Here is a 10794-nt window from a genome sequence, read left to right as displayed (position 1 = left end):
TGAAATGCGTATGCCAAACCAGAATGGAACATAAGCCATCATTAGAAGAATGCAGGAATAACCTAAGGAAGGCAGGTGAGGTGAGGTTTATAGAATTGGAAGCATGGGGCAGAAGAATGCATCTGAGAACACTGAAGAGAAGAATTCATTCACAAGAGGCATTGTGTGTGGACCATTGCAAGGAATTGGATTTTATTAGATGAGTACCACAAAACCATTGATGTGTATTATTCAGACGAAGGATCAAAGAAAACTGTATAGAACACTTACTTTTATACATCAAAAGCCTTTTTGCATTCAAAAGTAGAATTAAGTGATGAACAACTATTTTGCAATATATGATTTTGCCCAAGTAGCAGGGTTTGATGGCTTTAGACCAGGTTTAATATAAATTTAACTGATCGCGATTAAGATGTTAACTTTTGGTGAAAGCCAATGACTATAATTAAATCCCCTCTCTTTGTCATTTCATCAGATTTTTAGTTGTTTGTTCACCTTAGTATAGTTTGTGCCATCAACAAACACTCTCCCTTGCCCAAAACATGATTTAGAACTTCAGTCTAAGCTGGGCATGGTGGCTCATGCCTGTAACCCTGGCTACTCAGGAGGCTGAGATCTGAGGATCAAGGTTCAAAGCCAGCCTGGGCACAAAAGGACCTGGGACTCTTATCTCTAATTAACCTCTAGAAAACAGGAAGTGGGGCTTGGATCAAGGGTAGTGCGGTAGCCTTGAGCTGAAGAGCTCAAGGACAGCCCCCAGGCTGACTTCAAGCCCAGGACCCACCAGAAAAACAAAACAGAACTTTAGTCTAGAATTAAATATGCTCAGAACCAAGGGCTTTATAAATTTTACCACTGTCTTGTTGTTTTAATAAAATTCATCCTCTGTAAAAAAACAAACAAACAAACAAAAGATTAAGATGTTAACTAACAGACATATTTAACACTGACATCCTAGGTCTCAAGACTTTTTGCTATGGGGATTCACTCCTTCTACATCCATACTATTGGTTTAGGCTATTAGAAGACACTGTTTAACATCAACATCACTGTATTTCCCATTGTGCCTTCTAGGTAAGATTAATCAAGATTCATTTTTTAGATTTAAAAGGAAATGGTTGGTTTGGAGTGTGAATAATAAAAAAGCATATTGCTTTATTTATTCTTGTATGGAGCAAATAATTAAATTTGCATAAAGCAAACAAGCTCAAATGATGCCAGTGGTTAAGAGTTTGAAATTAAACTGGAGTCCATTGCATTGCAAATCTCTTTGTTTCTTCCTTTTGATCTTTGGAGAGCTGCAGCAGCAACTGTCAACATATCTGTAATTTAAGCAAGAAAAAAAGGAGGAGTATAAAATGGTGAGACTTTTCCAAATAACCACAGTCATCATCTTTCAAATTTTCTTTAAGAACTTATCTTCAAGTAATTGCCCAAATGGGTTTCAGCTCAACATGTCAATTTATGTGTACCATTCAGATACATTGCAATAGCATCACCTCCATCTTTCTCCTATCTTTCCCCACTGTCTTCTTATTTTGTTACTTGAAGTGGGTCATCGTACTAAGTTTTTCCTTTTCTTTGTTGTGCAAACCTATCTGAAATGATTTTTTAGGATCTATAATCAGAGGAAAAACAAAACAAAGAAAAACAGGGTTGAGATGGCTTTGAATGGCACACCTATGTCACTTTTTCAAAGCAAGATTCTTTCAGAACTCTAGTTCCCCTAGCAGTGACAAGATATATGGCAGATACCAAACTGCTATAAACCTGGCATGAAAAATTACACTTGGAAATGGTTATCTTGGGAGACAGCTGCATAAATTTTCCAGCTGACTACGAAATCTGCAAGTGAAGGTAAACAGCTGTATCAGGTAGTAAATAAAATGAAAGATTGACAAACTTCCATAATTGATCCCAGTACTGAGGATTACAGTTAGTTATACAACCATCCATTCAGATGATCTTTGTACTTGAAAGGACGGGATGTCTGGCTTTTTGAAGCCTAGTTATAAAGCATGGTGATGCATGGGCACAATTGTTTCTGAGTGGGCCAGGCTCTTGGCTAAAGCTTAGCAGTGTATGTCTATGTAACAGCAAAGTACTGTCCCTGTGCTTTGTTTTTGGGTGGCAAAGGAGATGCAGACACCTGGATCCATAGTATCTGCAGATGGGGGAAGGAAGCAGCAGATAAGAGGCTGTGAGAAGTTCAGCAACTGTAAATCCTAGACAATGTCTACATAGAACAATGGAAGTGATTTGGCTGGAAAATGAAAACAATTTAATCAATTTTTAAAATCAATCTTGATTAGCCACTGATTGCAGTTGATCAAGATACATTGTATTCATAAACTGCTTTGTTAAATGACAACTCCTTTGAACAAGTATTTAAAGATATTTTTAAAAGTTTATTAAACGTACTATACAGTTAAATAGAAACAAAGTATTCTCTTCCTTCCCCTTCCTATAAAACAGTGGCATAATACTCAAACATCTGAATTTAACTACATGGCAACCAAGTCTCTTCTTTTTTTTTTTCACTAGAACTCAGGGCCTTGTTGCCTTGCTCAACTTTCTTCCTCATAACTGGTGCTCTACCTACACAGAGGTGGAATCTTTCAGACTTTCCTGTCTGGGGTAGCTTCGAACTACACCGCTTCAGATCACAGCTCTCTGAGTAGCTGAGATGATAGGCAAGGGCCTCCAGTGTGGGACTGTCCCTTCATCTCAGAGGATTCTTGAGATAGGTAAGAGAAAGGGTTACTTTTCCTCTACAAAAAGAAAAGATTGCCTCTTTTCATCTGGTGAAAACCAGAACCCAGGCAGCGAATAAATAATGTTGAAACGAATCAGAATGTTATCCAAGAGTTCAGTGTTTCTCAAGGAGGAAGCCCGAGGGTGTGAGACTCTACTTTCAGTGGGACTGATTGCTGGTATGTCTGGGCCATCTCCTCTAGGCAGGGGTGGTGGGGTGTGGGGGGAGCCTCTAAGTAGTTGTCAAGCCCTGAGCTATGCCTTTTCCTGTCTAGGCCTTCTTCATTTAGGTTCTCAGAGCTTTCTGGAGATACCTCCTCACCCACCCCCAGCTCTATTGGGAAACAAAAACGAATTCCTGGTATCTGTAACTGGACAGATGCAATCCTAGTCATGAAAGCACCTCACCCAGCTGTTCCTTTGAAGAAGGCTTGCGTCTTTGCTGCCTGCTCTTCTAAGGTTTGCTTCAGCAGCAAAGAGTGGCTTATGCTGGATGCTTGCCAAACTGCTGTTTCATTTTGTGTTGTTACCCATTCATGTGCCCTTAAATGCTTAAAAACCATCCCTTTGGGATGCTCAATTTTGCAAACATTTAAAAATGTAGATTTGGCATCTTCAGTAGAAGACTCCTTTGGGGTGTGTATCTGTTGTCTGGGTTAACTAGTGGAAACAGTGGTTCTTTAGAACACTTCTAAATGCCCAGAGAGTTCATTCTTGGTGTATATAGAGCTATTTTTTTTCAGGCAATAAGCTAGCATATTCTTGAAAGAATCAAGTATGAAATCATGATCTCCTTTATGTTAGCTGCAGCCAGTGAGAATACATGCTGTTTACCTTTTACAAAGTCTGAATGAGAACTAATTTTTGTCTTTTTGCTTTCAGTATGTATTTGGTAATTAAGGCCATCTCATAGAAAATGACATTTATTGAATGCACAAATTCATTGGCACTGGGCCAGACTCTCATAAAATTTTTGCTTAATTCTCTCAGAAGTTCTGTAACAAGAGCCTGACATTCAGAGTATTTTAAAAAGAAAATTATCCAGGTGGTTAGTGACTCATGCCTGTAGTCCTGTAGATACTCAGGGGTGTGAGATCTGGGGTCAATATTCAAAGCCAAGCCTATAGGCAGGCAGAAAAGTCTGAGACTCTTATCTCCAATTAACCAGCAAAAAGTTGGAAGTACAGGTGTAGCTCAATGGCAGTTTGCCAGTCTTCAGTGGAAAAAGCCTAGTGAGAGATTCCAGTTCAAGTTCAAGTAGGAAAACAAAAATGAAATTAGTTTTAGATAACCTGGCTAAGAAATAGTGAAAAGGGTATAACAATGTCTAATTCTCAACTCTTGCCTTTCATTCACATGGTCTTTAGGTAGGTAACCATTACTTCACCTGAACCAGAGATAGGGTTAAATCACAAGGAAAATTTTTTTTCTCTCTCAAAGAGTTTATTGTCTAGAAGGGGAGATTGACCCAAGCATCATTAAAATCCATAATACAGGTATAAAATATTCTAGGGCATAGAAGGCATAAGGCCTGGAATCAGCTGGAATGGGGTTCAGGGAGGGCTTCACTGATGCATGGATGCTGATTTGAGGCTATAAGAAGTGTTAGAAGTCAGGCAGAAGGGAGAGAGATGGTTCGGTCTATCTATCTATCTATCTATCTATCTATCTATCTATCTATCTATCTATCTATGCATCTATCTATGCATCTATTAATCAGTATGTTAGTATATCATCCACTATCTAGCATCTGTCATTTCTATGTGTTCATGTAATTATGTATCATGTGCATCCACCTACCTATAAGACTATTTTAGGAAATGAAGTGGAATGATAGGTTGGGAATGAAACTGGAGGGGCAGAAGTTGTATGTTGAGAAATCATATGAAAATTGAGTTTTAGCTTTACTTCTCCAGGTGTTGGTGAGCATAATTTTAGACCTATTTCAGGAAGATGAACTTAAATTTAAATTTCTAACATCTGGGATCAATTTCACAAACAAGACACTTGGTCACTTGCACTAGACCCTGCATTCGGAAGACTCTACATGGAGTTTAATGCCCTGCTGCCATTGTCTATAAATGCTTAGTGATCTCTTTTCAATTTGCATTGGACCTTCTAAATGATGTAGCTGGTCTTGATGAAATGTTTTCTGATGGTGATGAAACAGGGGAAAAATCAGGAGTTAGTGCAATAACCTGAAATAAGAAATGACTGGTCTCACTGGCAGTGAGAAGAGAGAAGCAGAAGATAAAATTAATATTGGATGTTTGAAAAGAGAAGATTCAGTGAGAGACTTATTAAGATAGAGGGATTTGGGGATTCATCTTTAGAGTATCATATAGAGTTTGGGAGGTAATGGCTTCAATTTGGGGAGGGATAGAGTTCAACAGGTGAAAACAGTAACCACACTACTTTGTGGGTAAATAACTGCATACTCTCAAGCTGCCATGCAAATGGTCTCTGAATGGGTCTAAGGGTCCAGAGACCCATGGTATAGGCACATAATGATAGAGGCTTGTGATGTTTTTGCCTGGCAGAAAGTGGGTGGAGATAATTGGTAGAATTATTTTTATGACAAAGAATATCAATTACTCTTTCCATGTAGTTCACCTATAAAAAAAAGCAAGAATTATGAAGTTCCTTGAATGTCTTGCTGTATGGGTGTTTAGGTAAGCAGAAAGACAGATGGAGACAGACAGATGAACACAACAGTTGGAAACATAGATAAGGAAGGACTTCACCTATTGAATTTCTTAAGGGTATTTACTTTTTACTGTGATGAAGGTGGGTGGATGGAGTGAGAGTTAATGATAGATGGTTTGTTGGAGATATAGGTAGACCCAGGGAGGTGCTGCTAGGGATATAAGCCTCAAGTGTCTGTCTCATCCTAGCAAGCTCATCATCTGGGTCAAAGTCCTCAGGAAGGCTGAGGACTTTGACCTTCAGACAGAGTTCTGGCACATATGATTGTATTTTACTTTTTTCATATATTTTTATTGTAATTAATAGAAGGATTACATTATATTTGCCAGATAGAAGGTGCATTAATTCACATACATTGATACCCTTTCTCATGTCTTGGTCCCCATTTCCTTCCCCCCTTCCCTATCCAATTTCAAATAACCAAATACACATATATCCAATATATCAGAAAACAAAGTGAGATACTGTAACAATATGATAGGGAAAAGGAGAGCTAACATTTAATGAGCTCTAGTAATTTGGTGCTTCATAGGTATCATTTTATTCTACAACTAAAGATGGTATTGCTTCAATTTAAGCATATTTTGAAACACAATGAAACATTTCTGAGCTGAATTTACCCAAACTCTTGTATTAATTTCATCTGGCTACCAAGAGTATTACTTGAAATAATTTAGATAAAGGAATTCTGTATATTAGAATGTGGCTTACAAATGATGGAAAGATTACCTGGAAAAGAGAGAGGGAGAGGGAGAGGGAGAAGGAGAGGGAGAGGGAGAGGGAGAGGGAGAGAATAAAATAGGATCCAAATTCAGGGCATTGAGCTTTATGTTTGGGTTTTTTTAATTTGGAAAGCTGTTTTAATGAATTAAAAAACACACATAAGATAGAAAAATTCAAATTGCTTTCTGAAAGAAAAAAAGGCAGCTTATTTGACTCTGCAATAAACAATAACCATGGAAACACCTGTCACAGGTCCTGTGTGCCTTGAAAAGACTTCTCGTCATTGATTTGCAGCCCTGAAACTTGCAAGAGAATGTGTAAAACATCCCAAACTTCTAGATCAGGCAGAGGCCTGTTGGGACAAAGCCTTCTGACTGTTGGTTATAAAGAACTCTCCAATTGCCCTTTGCAGTTTGAAGTCAGCACAATAGTCATTAAGTGCTTAGACCATTCTGAAGTAAAGTGCAGAACACAGAAGAATGAACTTCTCTTGTGTCAAACTAATATCGAACTCTGAAATTATCAAAGGTGATCAAAGAATTCAAATGAATCTGTTGATTTGCAAGATACTTGAGCAACTAGCCAAGGAACAACAATGAAATTATTACTTTTTTCCTCCACAGTAAGGAGACTCTATGAATGTGAACTTGAGGACCTACATGAGTTCTATGACAATGACTACTGCCGTGACTAGGTTTGATTTAAGTTCCCCTCAGAAGACTGGGGGTCCTGGGAAGACTTGCTGGCCTGTGGACTCTAGCCACCTATGCTGAGTTCTTGTAGCACCTCGTTCAGTCCTCTGGGAACCACCCCATTGCCTTTTTCACCTCCCCCAGCAGAGCTCCCATGGAGCTGCTAGCCTTGGGTGCTGGAGATAAACCCTGGCTTGTTGGAAAATTAAAAGAAGCCATAGAAGAGATACAATCTGCAGTGGGGGTGAAAACAGCCCAGCTGCAGCTGGGAATCTGACTGGTCTGCTCTTTAGCAGAGTCAGAATTATCTAGAAGAATGTCCTGCAGATTGAGATTGTCATATCCCTTCTCCTCAGAAGATACTGAGGTCCTGTAAGAGAGATGGTGGGGAGACACAACTGCCTCATCTCCATGTTTAAGGGAGGCAGGAGATAACTCTTATGAGACATGGTCCAGAGGGAAGGCCTGGACCAAACCGGTGGCAAGCAAGGAGTTGACTTCCCTGGAGGGGCTGAATCAGAAGAAAAGGCCAATGTCTGGAGGTGTTTCTACTCCACTTGCACAGTGCTGGCCTGTGCTGCTTTGTGATGGTTCTTACTTATTGCCTTCTCGTTTGCTCGTTTTGGAAGAGTGAGAGGCATAAAGTGTCTCTGCAAAGGACAGGCTATAGAAAGCAGAATCTGACTTTGATGTCCTTAACTTGGGGCTGATGGCCTCTTCTTTCCATAATGGCCAAAATGCTGGTGAAGTTGTCAATGTTTCAAACTGTCTGGTTTTCCAGAGATGTCATTCACATTTGTCTGCAAAAAAAAAAGGGCTTTCTTTGCTAGTCCTTGAGCTTGAACTCAAGGGCTGAGCACAGTCCTTGGATTTTCTCAAGCCTAGAGTTCTACCACTTGAGCCACATCACCACTTCTGGCCTTTTTTCTATGTATGTGGTACCAAGGAATTGAACCTGGGTCTTCGTGCATGCTAGGCAAGCACTCTACTACTAGGCCAAACTCCCAGATGAGCTTTTTTATTTTCCTCCAAAGGAAGCAGGTACACCATTCATATCCCAGAGGCTCCCAACTTCTGCATCTCCTATGACAAGCTTGCAGCTGGAGAGAGAAATCAAGGAGGTACTGTTGGCAATACTGGCTTTGGCTCCTCAGTGTAAAACACTGAGGACTCAAGTGGCAGTGCTCCCTTAGACAGTGGGGCTTCTGGTGACATTCCTACCTCAAAAGTATTTTTCTGCTTTTTAATTGAAGCTTTAAGAAGCTCATGCATTTTCTCCTAAGCAGCAGTTTTTGGTGTGTAGAGGAAAGCATATGCTGTTGGTGAGTTCCTAATCTTTCAGGAAAGGCTATGGAATAGGAGACACCCCATCTAGTCCAACATGCAGTCCAACATGTCACTTCTCTCTTGTTAGACAGCACTCACCATGACAGCCATGATTAGACAGCAATGCCATGATTTGCCTACACTTCTGTCAAATGCAGTGTCCTTGGTCTTTTCTAGCTTCATCTCTATTTTAAAAATTGTTTAGCATTCGAAGATTACAAAATCCCCCTCAGCAATGCTGCATAACTTTCTTTGATCCTTCCTTGATCCGTTAGAAGAAGAGATTTAAACAAATGATTCCATTCTTTTTTTTAAATGCCTGTCCTGAGGCTTGAACTCAGAGCCTGAGCACAGCACCAATTCTGGTTTTTTCTATGTATGTGGTACAGGGGACTCGAACCTGGGTCTTTGTGCATGCTAGGTAGGCACTCTACCAATAATAGGCCAAACTCCTGACCCAGATGGTTGCATTCTTTCCCTACTCCGAGAGTGAAATCATGTTGAAAGTCTAGTCACTGATAGCTAACATCAGAGAACAATACCTCCCCACCCCAAGAGTCATTAGAAGTCTCTTCCAGGACTTCTATTTCAGTCCCTGAGTAATTTTTCACAAAGTTTTTCACTTGCCTCCTGAATGCCATAGGTGAGATGAGAGATAAGAGCAACAGAATAAAATAAGTTTATAGGACTTTTGACAGGCCATTGGGCCCCCAGAAGTGTGGCTCCCAGATACAAGTGATGAATCTCCATGTTGATAAAGTATTGATTTCCTGCAAGGAAAGTACAAAAATTATGAGTTAAATAGTTTTTCTTAATGTCTAAAAATATGGAACACTTCATGAATTTGTGCCATTCTTGCACAGAGGCATTGTTAGTGTTCCAATTTTAGTATATGTGCTACCAAAGCAAGCACACATCAAGCATTCTTGCCAGGCTGATACTCTGAGCCTTGGTTTTCCCTGGTTTGTTTTTTTTAGGATGGGGTCTCACTTCCCACGAGGCGCACACCTAAGCTATGATCTACCTGATTTAAGTTTCCTGTCATGGTTGGGATGGTGGGCTCTTGGCTCCACATCTAACTTCCCTGGGTGGAGAGAATATCTCAGTCTTAGTCTCACATGTAGCTTGAGTTGACAGGAAGGTGTAACTACACTCAGTTATGGGTTAAGAAAATGTTTCTCAAACTTTTCTGTCCAGAGGGCCATGAACTGTGATCCTGCCATTTTCAGAATACCAAGGAGACAGGATTCTAGGTGTAAGCCACCTGTGCTCAGTGGTTCCCTCATTTTGATTTGTAGCACCTGAAGAGAACTTTCATTAGGGGAACCAACAATTGTACAGAAGCAAGTCAGCAGTGGTAGAGCCACTGCCTCCTGTGTGAGAGACAAGTATGAAGGCCTGGAATTAGTCTGCTGTAGATGGCTCCTTGTGAGTGAAGGAGGCAGGTACATGAATCTGGAGGGAACTCTGATTAATAACCTGTCTATTTGTTTTGATGGTTAATGTTCTGACCAAACCAGACTCAGAAAGTCAATTCTACTCATCACTCAAGATTCTAAACAGTTCCACACAGCAAGACACTGGCTTATCCATAGCCATTTTCCTCATAATTTAAAGGTAGCACTTTGTATTCATATATCCTATGCAATATTTCTTTTTCTTTCTCTAGATGTTTCATTATATTTCAAAATCTTGATTTCAAACCCATGCTATAAAACACTTTTGGGGGAAGATGATGAGATTTACTGTGTGCAACTGTTTTGTCTTGAATGAAAATACAGCAAAACCAAAACAAAACCCAAACATCAAAACACAAAAGAGAGCAAAGCAAAAACAGAAGAGCACATAAGTTGGCATTTTGCTAGGTTTTATGATCATTCTCTTTCCATAGCTGGAATGAGCCTCACAGCTGATGTAATTCAATGGCTTCATTTTGCAGATGGAGAGACCCATAAATGCTAAATGATTTATTTAAGGTGCTCAGTAGCTTAGCTACAGATAAAGACAAACTTAGTAAACTTAGTACCTATGCTTTATTTGTTCTGACTCAGGACCTTCTGCATCACACTTGGTGTGTTCCCACACCTGGGAACAAGGCCTAGGCACTCTTATCCAATAGGCCTTGTTCCACTCCCTGCCCTAGAATAGAGTTTTCCTTCCCTGCACAGCAGTGGGGAAGAAAATTGGTTCATTTCTTTAAAATTTAATAGAAAATGATATTCCTTATGCTTAAAATATTTTTGCAGGATCTATTTTTTATAAGTCCATGCTTACGTCCAATTTTAAAATCAGTATATTTTAAAATCAGCATTTAACTAAGATATACTTGTTCCTTTATTTGTAACTCTTCCATAAGTTTTCTTTCCAGGCATATGATTTTTATCGGAAGATGTTCTTTTTTTTTCCTACAGAAGATATTACTAACATGTCTTATTTTTCCTTAGCCTCGTATATTTTTAACAGTAAAGTAGAAAGTTTTACTCATTTTCATGCATTCTGAGGATGTGTAAGAGAGCTGTCTTTCCCTACCTTGCTGGCTGTCACTTATTTGGTCCTGTCTGCCTGACCTTGGTGTGCCCTGAAACAACACATC

At 39.6% G+C, this 10794-nt stretch overlaps 1 pseudogene; it reads right to left on the bottom strand.

Moving 5' to 3' along the window:
- Positions 1 to 9021: 9021 nt before the first annotated feature.
- On the bottom strand, positions 9022 to 9114 carry LOC150060140 (U6 spliceosomal RNA; annotated as a pseudogene).
- Between the last annotated feature and the right edge of the window lie 1680 nt (positions 9115 to 10794).

This window comes from Megascapheus bottae, chromosome 8, assembly GCF_031878675.1.
Source record: "Megascapheus bottae isolate mThoBot1 chromosome 8, mThoBot2.hap1, whole genome shotgun sequence".
Lineage (NCBI taxonomy): Eukaryota > Metazoa > Chordata > Mammalia > Rodentia > Geomyidae > Megascapheus > Megascapheus bottae.
This window is presented reverse-complemented; position numbering and strand designations above follow the sequence as displayed.